The sequence below is a fragment of the Mesoplodon bidens genome, assembly GCF_964165515.1.
Source record: "Mesoplodon bidens genome assembly, chromosome: 10".
In the NCBI taxonomy this organism is placed as follows: domain Eukaryota; kingdom Metazoa; phylum Chordata; class Mammalia; order Artiodactyla; family Ziphiidae; genus Mesoplodon; species Mesoplodon bidens.
Genome location: NC_138172.1, coordinates 85,985,081 through 86,006,976, shown reverse-complemented (window position 1 = coordinate 86,006,976; position 21,896 = coordinate 85,985,081). Strand labels below are relative to the sequence as shown.

At 41.8% G+C, this 21,896-nt stretch overlaps 1 protein-coding gene across 6 annotated transcripts in view; it reads right to left on the bottom strand.

Annotated features, from left to right (window-relative positions):
- RIPOR2 (RHO family interacting cell polarization regulator 2) overlaps positions 1-21,896 on the bottom strand; it is a 214,254-nt gene that overhangs the window by 57,176 nt on the left and 135,182 nt on the right. The gene's annotated exons all lie outside the window — the stretch shown is intronic.

Here is a 21,896-nt window from a genome sequence, read left to right as displayed (position 1 = left end):
AATACAACTTCAGCTGGACAGAAGCCCAAGGTTAGTTCCCCCAAAGGGCTGCCCTAGAACAGTTAGGTAATTCTATTCCCTTTAGATCAGGAAGTCAAAGCACATACTATTGTCTTAGCAGGTAACCTCAGTCCAGAGAGGGGGACGGGCTAGCAGAAGAAAGGGGACACAGCCGCTGTCCAGACTAAAGACTTCCAAAGTGGGCAGCCACTAATAGCATCAATAGTTGCCCTTTAAAAACCCAGCAAACAGGGCTTCCCTGGTGGCGCAGTGGTTGAGAGTCTGCCTGCCGACGCAGGGGACACGGGTTCGTGCCCCGGCCCGGGAGGATCCCACAGGCCGCGGAGCGGCTGGGCCCATGAGCCATGGCCGCTGAGCCTGCGTGTCCAGAGCCTGTGCTCCGCAACGGGAGAGGCCACAACAGTGAGAGGCCCACGTACCGCAAAAAACAAAACAAAACAAAACAAAAAAAAACCCAGCAAGCAAGCAAGCAAGTAAAGCTAAAAAACAGCAGCAAAACACTCTTGTAGTCCATCTAGATGTAATGGAAAAGCCCTTCACTGGGCCCAAAGCTATTTGAAGCAGCTCAGCCAAGGGAGGAGGTTTGAGTGAGTTACTTCCCCAGAGAGAGAACAAACAGCCCCCTTCCCCATGAGGCTGCAGGTTTCTAAATCCCCTCCTCCCCACCCACCCCAGGAGAAAGCAGCTCTGAGGAAGCAAGCATGCATTCTTGCAGGGTACAGGAGCTGACTCACTTGGCAAGAGGCTTTGCAATGAGCAACAGGTTGCTCTTTGATCTGGGTAGGACAGGCATCCCACCCAGTCCTGCTAGGGATGGTGACAGGGAGGCTTAAGTTTTGGAACATTCTCTAGAATTTTAAAAGTAACGACGTAGAAGTATGCATGTGCAATAAAATTAATATCTAGTGCACGAATGGCAGGACAAAACGCAGTGCAAATAAGACTCTTTCTGGTTACTTCCCCCCACCCTCAAGTTTCAAAAATAACCATGATTCACATAAATCCTTAATGAGGTTCTCTTAAGTGTTCTTTGTTGCTTACTAAGCAGTCTGTCTAGTTCTCATTAAAAACACCTTCTTGGGCTTCCCTGGTGGCGCAGTGGTTGAGAGTCCGCCTGCCGACGCAGGGGGACACGGGTTCGTGCCCCGGTCCAGGAAGATCCCACATGCCACGGAACGGCTGGGCCCATGAGCCATGGCCGCTGAGCCTGCGCGTCTGGAGCCTGTGCTCCGCAACGGGAGAGGCCACAACAGTGAGAGGCCCGCAAACCAAAAAAAAAAAAAAAAAAAAAAAAAAAAACCTGCTTAGGTCCATAAAGCATGCCTGTGCTATCTTTGTATCACATGCAAACATAGCAAATATCAAGAAAAAGATCCAGAAAATTTAATAAATATCAGGAAAACATGTTCTTTCTGAGCTCAATAATTTTATAACCTAAAACCCACCTCAAAGTCTCAATTTGGCAAATTTAATTAGTATTGTATCTCATTTTGTAAATTATTGTTCAACAGGTCTGTTGCATCATGGTGTTCTTTGGTCACAGGGAAAAGACTTAAAGTATTTGAACTATTTTAACTGCGTTATTGTCTTGTACTTCCTAGAGATTATGCTTTTAAACCAAAAAGATTTTTTTCTCTTATCCACTGGATCAGTAGTTTCACATACTCCCAGGCATTCTGACTTAACTAGTATGGACCTGTGTATTGGGATTTTGAAAAGGACCCCAGATGGTTCTGATGCTCTGCCTAGAAAAGAAAAAAAGGATGATGCTGAATTGGTGGAAAATGTTCAAACTTCAGTTACAATCATCTGCTACAGTTTCTCAAATGTCCAACTTTTAAAAAGTCTTAAATAAGCCTCTCTTTGCAGAGTTTAAATGTTAAATGAATTAAACATTAGAACTGGAGAGTGAAATAATTTTCCTTCTTCCCCCTTTTCAGTAATAGGTAAGAAAGCTTCCTAAGAACAAAACAAATGTTTGTCCTGGATTCTGAGTTTGTAAATTGCTTCGGGATGGATAAAATCCTCAGATGCTTTTCATTACATTTACGTGTTGAATGGATGCCACTGGGAACAGGAAGGGGGGTAAGTGGTTTTGCCTGTCTGGTCTTAGAAATGATCATTATCTATCAGAAGAGAATTCGACTGATAGCTGGCTTAGGCTGAGATCTCTATCCTGCCATCAATTCCCCTAGAGGCTGGCTCACTGCCTAAGGAGAGTCATAAAATAAGTTTGAGGGCCTCTGCACAAGGTCAGGCTCTTGGAGAAAAGGAGTAGGTTGGGAGAGGGGAGAGCAGGTGGGTTGAAGGATCAGAGTATGAAAAGCACCTCCCCGCCCACACCCCTAACTCTGAAGTAGGGGTGACAGTTCTTTTTTTTTTTTTTTGCTGTACTCGGGCCTCTCACTGTTGCGGCCTCTCCCGTTGCGGAGCACAGGCTCCGGACGCGCAGGCTCAGCGGCCATGGCTCACGGGCCCAGCCACTCCGCGGCATGTGGGATCTTCCCGGACCAGGGCACCAACTCGTGTCCCCTGCATCGGCAGGCGGCCTCTCAACCACTGCGCCACCAGGGAAGCCCAGGGGTGACAGTTCTCTGCTACTACTCTTCCAATGGCCTCAGCCATTCCCCAGTGGCTAGTTATCCTGCAACTCTGTTATCATCTTCTTGACAACACCACTCCCACCTCTTGGAGCCCTATGTCTTCAAGCTGCTCCTTGGCTTCCTAGAATCTCACAGACTTGCTTTCTTCCAGCAAAACTACCCTTAAAGCTACATTACTCATTTTCAGGCTTTAAGGACTTCAAACTGGTTCCTTGTCATTTGCATTTTAGTAGCAGATGCTTCTTTGAACCTTTACCTAAAGAAAGGACTGAAGTAGAATTGCAGTATCACTGCTGGTAGGGTATAAAGTGGTACCGAAAGTTTGGAAGACAACTAGGTAGTATCTACTATTTAAAATGTAAAACATACTTATCCTTTAATATGTCACATCTACTCTTTGCTATCTCCTGTGGAGAAATGCTCAAGTTCACAAACACTTATATACAGGGATGTTCACGACAGTTAATGTAATAGCGGAAAAACGGAAATGATGTAAATGTTAATCATCACAGGAATGGTTAATACACTATGGCATAACCATAGCAGTTAAAAACAATATGCCCACATAGAAAAATCCACCCCCCCACTCCACCCGGCCGAGGACAAATTGCAGAGCAAAATAGAGTATGATACCAGGAATGTTGAAAACAAAATATAAAATTAGGTACATGAATAGAAAAGTTCTGAAAGTATACACAGTCTATGAAGAGGTGGGATTGAGTAGTAGTCAGAAACATTTTAATTTTTTCTATATTGTTTGAGTTTTTATAAAGGAAATGGATTTATGTATGATTGATATGATGCAAAATTCTCTTTTGAAAATGCAGACATTTGGAGTTGTCTAGAGTTGGGACTGGAGAGGAGAGAGAGCTCACATACAAGAACATATAAGATAGCTTTGATGGGTAACGGCTATATGTATATAGTTTATATTTGTAAGTTCTGAAGAGGAGAAATATAATTTCTGAGAAATAATGTATTAGGTTTCATAAATTCTGATTACACTAGAATAATTCAGAGTCCCCAGTGAAGTTCCCATTATGAGCTCTGAGCTATGTACCAACTTCTTTATTTTCATCTGAAGGATTTTTAGAGGTGGTACTGTACTCCTGGTAGGATGCACTATTACCCAATACGTATTGTCAAGGTTCATCAAATACCGTATCTAATAAGCACGAAATTCCACATAAAACCACAAGTCTTCTTTGGCTGCTGCTACTTGAAACTCCTGGCGCTTTGAAAAATGTTTCCAGTCCCTAAGTTATTGACTTCTCACCTGGTCTTTCCGAAAATGCCAGCAGAACTAACATTCATTTTTGCGCATTAAATCCCAGAAAGGTCTCAAATCTTAGGCAACTGATAAAGCTGCTGTGCTTTGCCCCTTATTTGTTTTGTCCCAGGAGGCCCAGGCTGTTACACCGGGTGGCCACCCCTGCCCTACCATTCTCATAATCCCTGGGAAGAACGGAATCTTTCTGGAAAGAATCCCCAGCACTTTGACTAAGAGTTGAACAAACCCTACCATTCTGAGCCGAGTCTCTTAGCACAGAAGCCAGAAAGTCACAGTTGTTTCTCTTCTCGACTCTTCATACAGTGAAAACCGCTGCCTTCTCCCTGGCTATGCAGTGCTAAGATCCAACTGAACACATACTGGAGTCTTTTGAAATCAAAATGAGTATAGGATTTCATGTGTTCTGATATGACATGGTGATACAAGTACACCGGGCCTTGGTGGGTACCATGAGCCACCAGCCAACCGGAAGTTCCTAGTTTGTTTAAATTAGAAGGCAGCTTATCAGATCAGCAGGCAGTTTGGAAACAGCACTGAGCCTGGCTGGAGATGGCAGGGTCTGGGGAGGGGGCTGAGGCAGATAAAAAGAGATCAAGGGTCAAGAGGTCCCCCCTCATCCCACCAGGTCTCACGCCTTGTTTAGATCAGAAATAAAAGGTACAATGTGAGTGCAGCTCAGAGGGGGGAAATAGCCAGTGACCTGGAGAACACAGAGATAATCTGATTCTTAAGAATAAATGAATGAATGACAGAAGTCAACCTTGGAAGGCTGCTTGGAAGACAGGCAATGAAAGGCATCCGTCACACAGCAGGGCTACGCACCAGACCCCAAAACGCAGTTCCTGATAGCGCTACCAGTAGAAGTAGTAAAAATGGAAGAAAAATGCTTTGAAAGTTCAGTCTAGGTGACAGTTCCATTTCCCATTACATTTTTATAAACTGCTATTCTGGCTTAAACTTTCTTGTAAATTTGATTAGCCTGAGTTAGCAAGGTTCTCTACCCAAATGTGAACAATTCCTCTCGGGAAACCCCAAGGTTAGGTAAGACAGGCCAACCTCCTTTCATCACTTCTTGGGCATGAATCTCCAAACTGACGAGTTCACAGTAGAAGTGTTAGAGGCATTGATTAACTGATATGGTAACTGGACAAAGCAACCAGTCAGCTAGAAGGAATGTTAATATTGATCGTTAGAGTTAAATATACTAAGACTCATGAAAGCAAATAGGAATCATTAGGTTATTTTTAGTTTTTCCAAGCATAAAAGCACTGCTGTATTAGGAAAATACAGAGAAGTAGAAAGAAGTCAGGGCAGGGACAGGGAGGGAAGAACCATATTGTTTTCTAGCACCCATCGATAACCACCAGCAGAATTTTGGTGCATGTAATTTTCTTCAACTCTTCCCTTTCCGCATAAAACATAAGAATTTTGAGCACAATGCATGTTAAATTTTGTATCCTGCTTTTTCTATCATATTCTTTTTCTAAAAAATTAATTAATTAATTAATTAATTTTTGGCTGCATTGGGTCTTTGTTGCTGTGCGTGGGCTTTCTCTACCTGTCGAGAGCAGGGGCTACTCTTTGCTACGGTGCATGGGCTTCTCACTGCAGTGGCTTCCTTTGTTGCAGAGCATGGGCTCTAGGCGTGTGTGCTTCACTAGTTGCGGCACACAGGCTCAGTAGTTGTGGCGCATGGGCTTAGTTGCTCTGCGGCATGTGGGATCTTCCCGGACCAGGGATTGAACCCATGTCCCCTGCCTTGGCAGGCGGATTCTTAACCATTGCGCCACCAGGCAAGTCCCTATCATATTCTTTTTTAGAGGTATGTCGAGGGGTTTATAAATTAGCTTTTTTCTTCAACCACCTTTAAGAGGGTACTTAGGTCTACCCCACACTCCATGTGCTACCTTGGATAATAAAAGGGAATCCATACAGTCTATATTATATATGCCTTTTATTTCTGATTTTAAGATATGGTCAAAAGCAAAGTGGACCCTTGCCAGGATGACACCTGGGCCTCTCTATGGGAGACGGGGGAGCAGATTAGCATTTGTACATGCTGGAGTTGCAGGACATCAAACATTATGAAATTTAAAAAACAACAACACAACAGCTGACATCACTGTCTTAATCCTGGAAGAGCAAGGTTTTTATGGTGTTTTCCTTTTTTTCATTTAACCAAATTCTCTAATATAGAACACAAACAGGTAATTCTGGAAGACCCCCACTATGGACAGAAAATATAACAGACATCTGTGATTTCTGAATGAAGTTAGTAAGGACATCTCAGTTCTCACCAAAGCATTTGTCGTGGAGCAAAAATGCTGACTTAGAAATCAATAGTTGTGGGCTTCCCTGGTGGCGCAGTGGTTAAGAATCCGCCTGCCAATGCAGGGGACACGGGTTCGAGTGCTGGTCCGGGAGGATCCCACATGCCGCGGAGCAACAAAGCCTGTGCACCACAACTACTGAAGCCCATGCTCCACAATTACTGAAGCCTGCCTGCCTAAAGCCCGTGCTCCACAACAAGAGAAGCCACCGCACTGAGAGGCCCGCGCACTGCAACGAAGAGTAGCTCCCGCTGGCAGCAACTGGAGAAAGCCCACGCACAGCAATGAAGACCTAACAGCAATGAAGACCTAACGCAGCCAAAAATAAATTAGGTGAAATAAATTTAAAATATAATAAAAAACATTAAAAAAAAAAGAAATCAATAGTTGCATAGCTACAAAGCTACGCCATCTCCACGTTAGACTGAGACCAACCCTCTGAGATAAGGCAATGGCCATTAGGTCAGTTGGCAGGTTGCTGGAGTGACAATGCTGGCAAAAGTAGACAATTCTACAGTCAACCCAAGTGTTGGCCTGGTGCCAGGGATGGGAGCAGGCAAAGGACCATGAGAGAACTTTTGGGGGTGGGGCTGGAAGTGTTCTAAAACTGTGTTGTGGTGATGGTTGCACAACTGTATGCATTTACTAAAACTCAAACTGTATACCTAAGACGAATTAATTTTATATGATATACGAGTTTTACATCAATAGAGCTGTCGGAAAATCACTATCAATTTCCAGAACATGTCATCATTCCTTTTGCAAGAGGAAGTGCCAAGGCATCAGGACCTGAAAAGGAAAAGCTCGATCAACAAGCAACCACCTGAGAGTTGAATATTTTCGTGATGTGATCCTTTTCCCCATCAACACCACATAAGGTGCAGCACACTGGCCCCACCGTGCTTTCTGAGTCATTTCTTCCTGCCTGCTTTGTGCTCCTCCGCTCTCCTCTCCTAACAGTGCTGTCCTGTTTATGCACCTCCACATCTTGGTCAAGGGCAGAAGTATAATTCAGTTGTCCGAAAGAGGCATGTGGGTCAGATGTAAATAGCCTGCTATGCTAAATGATTATTTAAGATGAATCCTAAAAATAGGTGTCTGCTCATTATATGGTTGCAAGGTACCTATTACAGAACAGTTGAGTAATCTTAAAAAAAGTGGATATATTTAAGTCACGGGCTTTTTTTTTTTTTTTTTTTTTTTGCGGTACGCGGGCCTCTCACTGTTGTGGCCTCTCCCATTGCGGAGCACAGGCTCTGGGCGCGCATGCTCAGCGGCCATGGCTCACGGGCCCAGCCGCTCCGCGGCATGTGGGATCTTCCTGGACTGGGGCACGAACCCATGTCCCCTGCATCGGCAGGAGGACTCTCAACCACTGAGCCACCAGGGAAGCCCTGGGCTTTTTTTTTTTTTGGAGTGTACTGCCTTAAAATAAATCAATGCAAGGCTAATATTTGCCTCTCAGTTGTCAGCTTTGTTTGCTAACCAAACAGTAAATACATGCATGAGATATTACATTGATTGACTGAGACAAGTGATGTGAACGTATGAAAAAACTTAGAGCAACACAGACTCACTCCTCAGTGAGAGATGGAAGAACCAAGCTCAGGTGTTCTTACTGGCCTCTTGGGCACATACTAAACTTGCTGAAGCTCAAATTTGGTATCTAGAGAATGAGAGTAGTAATTCCTCCCCATTTTAATAGACAAGCATTGTAAGGTTCAACTGAGATCAAAGCATCATTCCATCTTACAATCGTGAGGCTACTTGGACATCTTCTAACCTGACTTCTCACCAGCCCTATAGACGGCAAGACTTCTGCTTAAAAACAGACAGAAAAATGGGCTTCCCTGGTGGCACGGTGGTTGAGAGTCCGCCTGCCAGTGCAGGGGACACGGGTTTGTGCCCCGGTCCAGGAAGATCCCACATGCCGCGGAGCGGCTGGGCCCGTGAGCCATGGCCGCTGAGCCTGCGTGTCCGGAGCCTGTGCTCCACAACGGGAGAGGCCACAACAGTGAGAGGCCTGCGTACCACATTAAAAAAAAAAAAAAAAAAAAAACAGACAGAAAATGAGGAAGTGCTTTATAAAAAGTAAGGTGCTTGAGAAATACAAAGATTGCGATAACGAAGACTGAGGTTCAACTAACGTGGAAGAAAAGGAACTCATTTTCAGAATCTCTGGAAACTGATATCAATGGTTTTCTTTCCATATTTTCTAAGACACCTCATCAACACAATTATTAAGTACATATTATCGGCTCATCACTGGCAGGATGCTATATGTTGCCCAAGATCCAAACAGAAGCAAAGACTGATCTCTGCTATAAACAGTTTTAATAATTTAATGGGAGAAGAAAATATGACTGTACATAAAGCAGTTGGGAGATCATTTCTGATGTAAGAAATATGTAAGAAATAACACACAGTGAAATTTTAAGTGATGTCTATTTCTCAGTGCTCCAAGGAAAGCAGTAGAGCTGAGATGATTAGAATGTGGACTCCCAAGTCAGACAAATCTGGGCTCCATTTGGGGGCTACAGTTTACAGCTGTTTGAACTTATGCAGGTTACTTAACCTCTCTGAAACCCAGTTTCCTCATTTGTATAAAAGGACTAACACTTCAGAGGATTTTTGAGGTGCAAATGAGTTAGTATACTCAATACCTGGTGTGTGGTAAGTGCTTAATAAAATTTAAAATAATAGAGTTCTCTCAATGGAGAGGGAGATAAATGAGACAGGTACAGCCAGGAAGTTTCATAGAGAAGATAAAACGCTGGCTACCTCCAGAAGAATGGATGTGATCTAAACAGGTGAAAACCAGGGAAGCCGGAAACTAGCATCTTTGTGAACATAGCAATTTTTAGATAATTAAAAAGCAGAACTACTTTACTGACTGATAAAAACTAAAACCATGGGTACTTTGGAAGCCCAGTTCAAAAACCAATTACGGTTTTGTTTTTGTTTTTTTGAAATTGGAAGCTTACAGAAAAGTTACAAGAACAAAAAGCTCATACATCTTTCATCCAGATTCACCATTTGCTGAAATCTGTCACGTTTTATTCTGTCGTCTCCCCCCATACACACATACCCATTACTACTTCCTGAATCATTTGAGAATAATTTGCATATACATATTTATATATATATTTGCTCCTCCCCGTTGAGCAATCTGCAGATACAATGCGTCAATGTGTGTATCCTAAAGACGTGGTCATCACTTACATAATTGCAGTACAATTATCAACATCAGGAAATTTAACATCAGTACGATACAGACCTAATGTACAGACCTTATTCAAATTTTACAAATGGTCCCAATAATGTTTGCTATACTGTCCCTCCTCCCCCACCCCCATGCTAGGAGCCAATCCAGGATCATGGCCTGCCTCTCTTGAAATGTGCCTTTAGTCTCCTTTAATCTGGGATGGTTCCTTGTCCTTTCTTTGTCTTTTGTGACTTGGACATTTTCACAGAGTACAGACCAGTTGTTCTATAGAACGTTCCTTAGTTTGGGTCTGTCTGATGTTGTCTCATAATTAGGCTTAGGCTATGCATTTTTGGGAGTGACAGCGCGTAAGTGATGTTGTTGTCCTTCTGAAGGTACTGCACTCGAAGGCACAAGGAATCACTTGGTCCTATTACTAGTGATGTTAACTTTGATTACTTGGTTAAGGTGTTGTTGGACAGTTTCTCCCCTGGAAAGTTTCTATTTTTGCCTTTGCAACTGATAAGTGGTTAGTAAGGAGGTACTTCGGGGCTACGCAAATATCTTGTTTCTTTAACCCAGAAGCTTGAGCATCCATTGATAATTTTTGCCCAAATCAATTATTATTATGATGGTGGCAAAATGGTACTCTTTGAACTCAATCATTGTTTTCTACTGTAAGAGCTTTCTTGAATCCTTTTATTTATTTGTTTTTACTTATTTTCAGGACTGTCAGCATGGATTCATGGATTCTTATTTTATTCAATGGGCTTGATCCATGACTATCATTTGATGCAAAAGCCAACTGTTTCTTGAAGCATTTTCTGAGCAGATCAACCAGCTCAACCAGAGGGGTCTTGCCTTGTGGACCACAAAACTTCCAACTATTTTTTCTTGTTGCACTTCTATTTTATTTAGTTAGTTTTTGTTTTCAAAGCTTGGTCTTTATTTTATTTTTTGATTTTTAAAAATAAATTTTTATTGGAGTATAGTTGATTTACAATGCTGTGTTAGTTTCTGCTATACAACAAAGTGAATCAGTTATACATATACATATACCCACTCTTTTTTAGATTCTTTTCCCATATAGGTCATTACAGAGTACTGAGTAGAGTTCCCTGTGCCATACAGTAGGTTCTTATTAGGTATCTATTTTATATATAGTAGTGTGTATATGTCAATCCCAATCTCCCAACTTATCCCTCCCCCCTTTCCCTCTTGGTAACTATAAGTTTGTCTTCTACATCTGTGACTCTATTTCTGACAAAACTTCCAATAATTAATGGGAATTAACATACTCAGGGGCTCAGTGTATTATAATTATCTCCCTGAATGTTTCATCTCTTTAATAAGCTACAAACTTCTTGAGTGTAGGTACAACCTGTCTGTACCAACTTCTTTCATGCTCAATACAGGGTAGAATAGAAAAGCATTGTCTCTGGAGCCAGGCTAACCCCAGGGTTCACCCAAGTTCTCTCTGAGCTCCAATTTTTCTTGTCAATAAAATGAGTATAGTAAGAACTAAGTCACCCATTGTTATTGCAAGGAGAAAATGAGAAAACATATGTAAAAATCTTAGTGTGGAGTAATGGTCTTTTCTACTAAGTAGAATGTGCCCTTTGAAGATATATCTGGCTTTTATCCATCAAATAGAATGCACTAACTATAAAACCATACATAACTTACAGGTGAAGAGATACACAGAAATAAAGTAATTTGACATTACTGCTCTCCTCTTTCTTTCTCTTTTATTCCCCCTCTAAGCAATGACAGCAGAGAACTGTGAAGCTATTGTTAGGGTCTGGCTGAACCATTTGAAGAGTAAAGAAGAAACATAAATTGCACGTCTACTCACTGGGACAGTCAGTTGTAGGAACTTCTAGATAATTGACACCATTTCAGCCTGGGGAAAAATGAAAACTCTATTTCTTCTTCCATTCTGGTGGATTAAATAAATGCAGGGAGAAGCGGCTGGCCTCACGATAATTAGAAGAGAAATGACTCAGGACATAAAACTCGCTTAAATGTCAAGAGGGGTTGAATGGATTTTGACTAATGTTGTTATAACTCATTTTAAAATGCAAAGTCTAGAACACTCGGAGACCCTCATTTGGTGCAAACGAGACATCAAAACAGGACCAACTGTTTCCTGGTTTGAAGGAAAAAGCATTTTTCACTTATTACCTAATTTTTTTAAAAACCTATTCAAAACCATGTACATCAAAAGGGAAAATTTCTTGGAAACATGGTCCTCACAGACAGCTTGGCTGATCCTGCTGAGAAAAAAATACACCCACCACAAATCCTCATTATTTGATCATCAGATTCAAAAACAACACTCCAACATAGAAGAAAATGGTCCCATGCCTGGTGTTACCAACTCCTTCAGGCTTTTCTTGCGTGTAGCCTGTTTACCCCTAGAGCTTGGCAACTCATTACTAGTTAATGGTGATTGTTGCTTCTTTACTTCAAAACAGCATCAAAATGACACTGACATCTTCTATTGTTATTTGACTTTACTGAAATTACCATTTTTATAAGCTCATAGTTTTTTTTTTTTTTTTTGTGGTACGCGGGCCTCTCACTGCTGTGGCCTCTTCCGCTGTGGAGCACAGGCTCCGGACGCGCAGGCTCAGTGGCCATGGCTCATGGGCCCAGCCGCTCCACGGCATGTGGGATCCTCCTGGACTGAGGCACGAACCTGTGTCCCCTGCATCGGCAGGCGGACTCTCAACCACTGCGCCACCAGGGAAGCCCTAAGCTCATAGTTTTAATCATTTTCACTAGAATGGAGCTACATCTTTGGACATCTTAAAGAGAAAAAAAAATCCTTAGGTCCTGGAAGAATGGACCCAACAGTGTTCTGGGAAGCATAATCATGCACCATGTACTATTTCCTTGCCCAGCATGGGTGACCAACACTGGTATTCATTTGCGGGCATGAGAGTCAGGTAGAAAATGGAATTGAACCTTATAATTAAGCTACATGGTACAGTTCATCTCAGAGAAAGGAGAAGAAATTATCTTAAAGCTTTTCAGATATGGCCTACGTAATCAAACAAATAGATTCTTCTTATGGTCAATTAATTTATTTCTGGCCATCCGAGCAATTAAATTGAATTGATGGAGGACTGACAATTTTATGTGATGGCAAATATAGCTAAAGATACCGACTCAATTATGGTAATGTCATTTGATCACAGCCTTTGTTTGCACTAGGAGGTTACAGTTGAGCCCTTGCTTAGGTAAAGCAATGGATTTAAAACTAAGGCAGTCTTGGGTCTCCCTGGTGGTGTGGTGGTTGAGAGTCCGCCTGCCGATGCAGGGGACACGGGTTCGTGCCCCGGTCCAGGAAGATCCCACATGCCGCGGAACGGTTGGGCCCGTGAGCCATGGTCACTGGGCCTGTGCGTCCGGAGCCTGTGCTCCGCAACGGGAGAGACCACAACAGTGAGAGGCCCGGGTACTGCAAAAAAAAAAAAAAAAAAGGCAGTCTTTTCAAAGTCATGTTACACTTGTCATTTTATTCCTGTTGTTATGACAACACTTTTAAAAGCAGCACTTCAAATGCTTAGCATTCAGGCATCTTATTATAGACTTGAATATAATATATGAGGGTATAAAGTGCAGGGGTTTTAAAGGGGCCAAGGGATGCAGGGTTAGAACACCTGGATGCCTTCTCAGCTTTAGCCCCTGGAGCTCCTTAACTTGGCTTTTTCTACTGGAAAAAAAAAAAAAAAAGAAGTGAGGGCTCATCCAGAGGAGGGAAGATGAAAGAATTTATGTGGGAAGATATGCATTATTATTCAGTCTCTGTTCTGATTCTCTTGATTACAGCCTGCGTCATGCAGTTTTTAGAAGTCTGTAAATGATGGCGTGTGCTGATCAACTTCAGGTGCTTATTGTTAGCTATTGGAATGATTCGTTTATGTAACTGTAACATTATAGAAAGACTTCTCATAATGCAGACTTATTATGAAAATTAAGAATCGATATTTGGGAGACTGGGATTGACACATATACATTATTGATACTATGTATAAAATAGACAACTGATGGGAACATACTGTATAGCACAGGGAACTCTACCTAATGCACTGTGGTAACCTAAATGGGAGCGAAGTCCAAAAGGGAGGGGATATCTGTATGTGTATGGCTGATTCATTTTGTTGTGCAGTGGAGGCTAATACAACATTGTAAAGCAACCACCCTCCAATAAAAATTAATTTTAAAAAATCGATAAAGGGATAGTGGTATTGGAGTGAATCTATTACATGAAGCAATGACCTGTTGTGTTTGCACTACAGTCTGATAAAAGCACAAAAATGTTTGTTAAATCTTATGTTGTAAGTTTTTCAATTGAAGTATAGTTGATTTATTAAAATACTGTTAGTTTCAGGTGTACAGCAACGTGATTCAATTATACATATATTTTTTCAGATTATTTTCCGTTATGTTATTATAGGATATTGAATATAGTTCCCTGTGTTATACAGTAAATCTTTATTCCTTATCTATTTTATGTATAATAGAAAAATACAGAACGCTCCACAAATTTGCATGTGATCCTTGCACAGGGGCCGTGCTAATCTTCTCAGTCTTGCTCCAATTTTAGTATATGTGTTGCCAAAGTGAGCACTAATTTTTTGTTGTTGTTGTTTAAGCAACATACAAATAAAAAAATGTTTTTATTAAGGAAACGAGCTAGTTGAATGCTGGCACTTTCCAATCATTATGTACTAATAGGGGGACATTTATCTGTCTTGTTAATTCTCTCTGCCTTAAAGTAAATTTCTCTGATAATTTTACCGTGGTCTCCTTAGACCTGTGGCATTGTGTCTGAAGTCACGTGAATTATTACCAAACAAAGTAGAGGTGATAAAAAAAGGAGGATGCAAACGATAACATTTCAGAAAAACTCAGTGTCAGAAAGTTACTCTGTGGTTCGAATAGAATAAGGCTGTGTATGAATGTGCCATCACATGCCAGAAGTTTCAAAGCTGAGTGGTTTCCCAGAGGCCTGTACACGTGTTCTCTGAATGGTAATTTTAGCACATTAAACTGCTATAATAGGGATAGTGGTTTCATTACTGGTCCTTGCTGCTGCATACCAAGAAGGTGGTCATATTAACAACATCTGCTGAGTTATTTTTGTTTGCCAAAACCAAATAATTTATAACCAGAATGCAAAGCAGTTAGGTATAGCGATGTGCAAATACCTACATTATCAACAAATCAGAATTATGTTCCTTTTTACGGTACGCCAAGAGCGTAAAATAATTTCTTACTATCCCTTGCTCTGTCCAGAGGATTTGAAGCTGTAGAAACAGGAATGAAGCAAAAAGTCCATTTAATCCTTAGCTTAAAGTACAATTTAGTGCAAAGAAAGAACAAATGGTTATGGATCCCACACTGGACACATCAACATATGGCCAATTTCCAACAGCAAAGACAAAAGAATACATTACGGGCTTATTTGTACACATGTGAAATGCCATATTACTTGGATTCTGAGCCCAAAGGCACTGTCAGGATGCTTCCCCTCTCAGATGCCCACATAACTCCTAAAATCACACCAAGCTCCCACTCAGCTAGCAAATTAACTTCTGCTCTTAGCTGTCTGTGACCCTTTGCCCATTCATGCCCTTAGCCCATCTACCTAGAGGGGAGTCAGATCCATTTTTATAGAGCAGGAAAAAGAGGGGTTGGGAGACTTTTCCCAAGACAACCTGTCTCCCCTACCACACCACTCCATCACCTGACTCTCACCAGTTTCAACCCTGTTCTAGGCCATTCCCTGTGAATTCACTCCATCCTCTGGGTCACAGTAGAATTGTTTGAAGGGATACTTTTTATCTTCTGGGACTCAAATCTCACTCTGAAATGCTTGGCTTTCTTTTGGCTCTGTGTTTTAAAATTTGTCTCTGGTTCACTAGTGAGAAAGTGGTTTTTATTCATTTTCTTGGGTCCTTAGCCACTGTCTCCACCACCCCACCCATCTGGTCAGCCTGGGCGAAGTTATAAAAAGTAGAGTGAGAGCGAGTGGTTCTTTGGTCAGCCTGGGAGAAATAAAGCAGGTAACAGGCTTTCTCTGGATAGATCTTCTCAGGGCTTCAGACTTCCTACTCATCAAATCATTTATTCATGGGAAAAAAGGGAGGAGAAAGGACAAGAGACTCAAAAGACATACCATCTTGATGCAATGTGTGGACCCTGTTTTAGTCATGATGCCAAACCTAATGAAAAAAGTCATTTTTGAGACACTTGGGACATTTTAATATGGATTAGATATTAGACGATACTAAGGAAATATCGTTCATTTTGTTAGGTGCAAAATGGAATTAGGATCATGCAGGAAAATGTCCACTCTTTTGAGATGCCCGCGGAAGCTTGTAGGAGTGAAATGACATACGGTCTAGAGTTACTTTAGGAGGCTTTAATAACAACAATAACAAAAGGGATGGATGAAGCAAGTGTGGAAAATTCTTGACAGTCGTTCCACTGGGTGATGGGTTTTTAGGAATTTGTTATCCCATTTTCTTTATTTACATGCATATTTGAACATTTTAATTTATTGGATGTCTACTGGCCCAGTTCTGATAAAAGAAGGCAATCCCAAATAGTGTATGGGTGTCAGGGCCCGCATCTAGCATGAAGCAGGCAAGTATAGTGTCAGAGACAGTAATTCTTAACCTTCACCCGCTTTATGGAGCACTTTAGAACACAGTGAAGGTAAGAATGGGAGACGCAGGATGAATGCAACACATGACAATCCCTGTCCTCCTCGAATCTCGGTGCAGGTAAAGATGAGGTCATAGAGAAGGGAAATTTGTCTATTTTCTCTAGAAGGAGAGGGAGATTTGGTTTAGCCTTTTTCCTTGGTGAGTCGACCCAATCCTACTTCGAAGCAAACAAGAAGCCTATAATTTGACCACATTGGTGGTCAAATTAACTGGCTTTAATAAGTTCCAGATCCACCTAATTTTCCATTCCTCCCAGACCAACATCTGTGTAAACACAGAAACCCCCAAACTGGGACAATCTCTCTTAGACATGGAGCAGATTAACAGGGAAAGGAACTGTGTGGTCAGGGGGCCTCAGATTTTGCCTCCGTCCTCTGTCTTGTAGGAAGAAGCTCATGGGAATATCCTGAGGCTTTCACCATGGACAAGGGCACAGAGGGGTCTAAGGCTGTCAGGACTTGAGAAACAAATGCATACTTTGAACAAACTGGCAGTACTGAGCTTAGTAGCATTAGTCATGCAAAAATGAAAAGATGAAATAATCTCTGTGTAGGGAAGTTAGGTGTTCAAGCCAATTGACAGAGGCCTTATGCACCATATGGAGCATCCAAAGAATTTAGTACCTGATGCTAAATTTAGAAGACTTTGGAATAGGTGACGCTTTGGGGAATAAAAATAAACAGAATGGTGCATCTTTTGGTGGTCACACAGCTGTCTGTAGTATCACCTAATGAGGAGACTCATAATAACATTTCATGTCTGCAGACTGCTCTTTTCCAAATGCTTTGACATCTATGTCCTGACAGCAACCCTGTACATTAGGTAGGACAATTACCATGATTCCTAGGTAAGGAAACTGACCTGTAGACAACCGTTCCAACAAGGCTGTTGGCAGAACTAGAACTAGCATTGGAGTTTCTACCACCCACGTGTGGTCTTGCTTCTACTCATCTCTATTTTCCTTTAGCTGAGAAAGCAGAATTCCTCCTTTAATTTTCTTTGCCTGTTTCTTTTACTTTTCTTTTTTTTAAAATTTGGCCGTGCTGCGTGGCTTGAAGGATCTTAGTTCCCCGACCAGGGACTGAACCCACACCCTTGGCAGTGAGAGCGCAGAGTCCTAATCACTGGACCGCCAGGGAATTCCCTTCTTCGCCTGCTTCTTAATGTGACTTGCCTTCAACTTGGAGTGGAGGGTCACCAGTGCTCAGAATGCCCTGTGGCCCTGAAGACGTCATTAATCAGTTCTGATCAGGTGCTCAGAGGGTTCAGGAACAATTGATCTTTGTCTCACTGTCACTCTCCCTGCTTTTTCTTTTCTTTTCTTTTTTTTTTGCTGTACGCGGGCCTCTCACTGTTGCGGCCTCTCCCGTTGCGGAGCACAGGCTCCGGATGCGCAGGCCCAGCGGCCATGGCTCACGGGCCCAACCGCTCCGCGGCACGTGGGATCTTCCCGGACCGGGGCACGACCCCGTGTCCCCTGCATCGGCAGGCGGACTCTCAACCACTGCGCCACCAGGGAGGCCCTGCTTTTTATTTTCTTATTCCATAACCTTTCCCCACAATGAGATGCTCATTATAACATAGTATAACACAGTATAACAATAATAACAGCATTTTAGATTCAACAAAAATAAATGGGTAATCCTTGCTATTCATGAGTAATGCCTTGTACCTTAAACTCTTGTGGCTAAATCCAGAAAGTTCAGTTTTGACTAAACCCAGACCTGAATTATTGGGTTTATTTGCAGATATTTACCACATTAAGATAAATATTTAACCGATATCTCAGCCTCTCCACCTTCCTATTGATAAAACTATCAATAACCTCTAGAAAGAGCCTCATATAATTTAGAGTGTATCAAACCTGGCTGCGTATCAGAAGTTCCTGGAGAGTTTTTTAAAAATGTGATTGTCTGAGCCTCATCTCCAGAGATTTTGTTTTAATTGATCTGGGGTGGAGCCTCGCCAGAGATACTTTAAAAAAATCTTCCCAGGGTTTAATTTTTCTCTGTGCACACAGTATACCATAATCTTGATCACATCTGCCTTCCATTCTTTCAATATGTAAAAAATTGAGTCACCATTAATGTTCTTTAGTCACTTGATTCCAACTCCACTACAAGAAATATTTGAAAAAGGCATTGTAGTCTTTACCAGAAACACAGGACAAAATTGTCTCTCTTATTTAGTGGCAAAAAGGAATGGCTCTGAGAGTCTTAGGATTTAAAAGAAAAAACTTTTCCACTGTTGTAAAGACTCAAAAGTAACTGCCTATCAGGACTGGAACTCATGGTCCTCTCATCTTCTGTTTTCCAGTTGTGTGCTGACAAAACAAATGAGCCTTGCATCTCAGGGCTGCTGAGACCAAAGAATTCAGCCTGCCTGGGTTTGTGGCCCGGCAGTACCACTTTATATTGTACAGCCTTGATGGGCTGCTTAACCTCTCCAGACCTTAATTGCCTCATCTGTAAAATTGGGAAAAGAACCAAACTCATAGTTTGCTGTGAAAATTAAATAGGTTACTGAATTAAAGTGCTTAGAACAGTGAATAGCATTCGCTATTCTTATCGTTACAATGATGAGGATGTATTATCAAGTTGTCTCCATTTTCTTTTTCTTTTTCTTTTTTTTTTTTTGTCTCCATTTTAATGAGGTCTGGATGGAGACTTCCTGTGCATCTCCCAGAGGAAAAATCTTTCAAAGGAGGTTGATTTTCTGAGCTTTATAATTTACCTAGGATCTCATTTATAGTACTGTGCATTCTCAAGTGTCTTGAAAGTAGAATTAGCTGAGCTAGGCTTCAATTAGAGAGACTATATAATATCTGCAGAGGGGGTAAAAAAATAGTTGATTCTTCCTAAATAATAAAATGCAGTTGGTATTAAATATGGCACAAGATCCTAGGATATTTTACCACCAAGCAGGCATTTTTAAGAGTTGATTTTCTATGGTATGATGTGTGAGCTTTTCAGCGGACGCCCTCCAGACAACCAGCTGCTCCGAACATTTTCTTTTTTGAAGGGTGTCATTCACACTGTGTGTTTCTCAAACCTCATCCCAAGACTTTGTAATTGAAAGTACAGAGAACATTAAATGTGGGTGCTGAGTACAATCCAATGGGATGAGCAGAATGTGGAATGTGAACTGGGCAATGTCTTTAAAAAAATGACATGCATTCACGTAAGAATGTATTTTGATCCCTAGGAGGGACAAATTTTTCTCTGTACCAAAAATATACCATTTGGCAGGATGGGTTTATTGTTTCCGAGGCAGCACTGCGGGTGTTCCAGCCCCAAGAGCAGATGCCCTCCAACTGTTCAGCTTGGGGTATTCAGGGTAAAGAGAAAAAGGGGGCAACAGTATGGACAGGTGGCTGGACACAGCCAGCCACTGCACCCCCTACCCTCCTGCCGCCTTCCAGAGCTGGATTTCAGACCACGCTGTGTGCCACAATTAATATTCTCAGCAGGCAAGGGCAGTATCAAATTTATCAGTTATGTTTCTGTTAGCACTTCCAGAGTCAAGGAAAATGGTTTAAGTGGGAGCATTTGTCTTAGTGAATGAGAATACACTTAAACTTAACATGTGTGTATATATGTTATGTATTTCCTGAGAGTCAGCTCAGAGGCAATGTCATGCCATCACAGCTCTAATTAACAGAGGGTCTTACGTTAGACAGAATCCTAGAGATTGCCACAGTCAGTGTCTTTGTACGCAACAGAGAGAAGCAGCAAGTAAGAGCAAGGGAGCAGCAGGATCCAGAGGCTTAAACACACACGTGCACACACAGATTCCTCAAGTTGTGTGGTGTGTGGTTAGACCATCAGTCTGCAGTCACACAATTGGTGTGAATTTCCTCTTTGGAACAATGACCTCTGCTCAGTTTCCTCTTCTCTAAAATGGGGCTCATAATATTTACATCGTTAAGTTATTGTGAGGATTAAGGGACATCAAGCCTGTAAAGTGTAACGCCAGGCACAGAGTATACACTCAGTAAAACAGATGCGGGCGACCAGCACTACCATCATCATCAACATCAAGGTCAAGGATATAAAGACAAATGGCCTTACCTAAGCAATGGAAGTTTTATGTTTTGTTTTGTTTTTTTTTTTTTTTGCGGTAGGCGGGCCTCTCACTGTTGTGGCCTCTCCCCTTGCAGAGCACAGGCTCCGGACGCGCAGGCTCAGCAGCCATGGCTCACGGGCCTAGCCGCTCTGCGGCATGTGGGATCTTCCCAGACCGGGGCACGAACCCGTGTCCCCTGCATCGGCAGGCGGACTCTCAACCACTGCGCCACCAGGGAAGCCCCTGGAAGTTTTATGTTTTTATGCTCTTCTCCATTTTGCTAATCAGGTTGGTCTTGCTGAAACCTAAGATCTCAAGTGCTGAATTCTGGCACTGTAATAAGATTATCATGAAGTTGCAACTCAATTGTCTCAGCCGGGCTCCCCTGTGAGAACATGTAGGCGGGGAGGAGTCACCCTCAACTCCTTCTGCTAACCTTGCCTGAAGACAAAAATCTGATTATGGCATGTAACTTTGCCTTAGAAAAGTTGAATCTCTCTCCTTTTTTTTTTTTTTGTCCAAAACAGAGCAATTGAAGGCCAACTATACATATTTCTTTTTCTCTTCATGAAGTTTCCTTTGATTGCTCCTTTTGGATCTTTAGGAGAACCTGATGGAGGGATAAGAAAATAAGAGTGAAGGTCGACGTGCAAAGTGTCGACTTTTGAACTTCACTGCAATGCTCTGCTTTAATGAGCTCAAATTAACCTCCTCTGTGTCAGTTCCCACATAAGACATTTCTTTTATAATTCATTGCTGGGGGAATTGGCCCTCCGAGGAGCTGCTGTATTTTGCATGTCCATCTTCCTGATAGCAGTAACTTCAGTGATAACCGAGTATGTACCCGTTTTGGTCTGGCTACAACGAAGCTTGGAGCAAAACGTGCTGCTCAACTGTAGCATAAACATTAGTTTTTTAAAGTTAGAATATTGACTTTCTGAGCTCCTTCTTTTGATACTTATTCTCTTTTTTAATTGTGTATTATTGCAACCTGTCTAAAATGTTTGAAAAGTTATGGAGAATAATTTTTTTAATAAACTTTAACAAAGTCTTGTTCTTCTCCCAATTATCATAGATGGGAATTCCAAGAGGCTTTAACAGCTATCTATTGCTTGACAAAAGTCACAAGGATATTTCCATCTGTGTCCACTCATCGTCCCATAATTTGTTCCAGCTGTTTGTTTCGGTTTTATTTTTTGGAAGCCACTGGATCCCAGAGGTTCCAGACAATGGGGAAACTAGCAATCGTTATTATAAATCCCCCATAAATCTTGATAAACGAAATAATCATCATTCCCACTGAATTATTCCCATGAAAGAAATTTTACTCAGGCTAACATAGGGCCCATGAAGATAATTTCTCTTGCACTGATTTGAAAAATGGGCACTTCTGGAAAAGATCAAACAGGAGTTAAGTCAGGGAATCAAAGCTTTTGTTCGGAAAATGATATTCAAATGTAGTCAGTCCAAATCTGAGAACTCTACTTGTGATGCAAATCAAAGGCAAAAATTACTTCTGTTTAACAAACCAATGCAATTTTGCACATCACGCACACTGGTTACCGCTTTAAGTCTTTTCTGAGAGAGGGATAGAAGGGTGAACCATGCATGGATTAACCAGCTCTGACACTATTCATT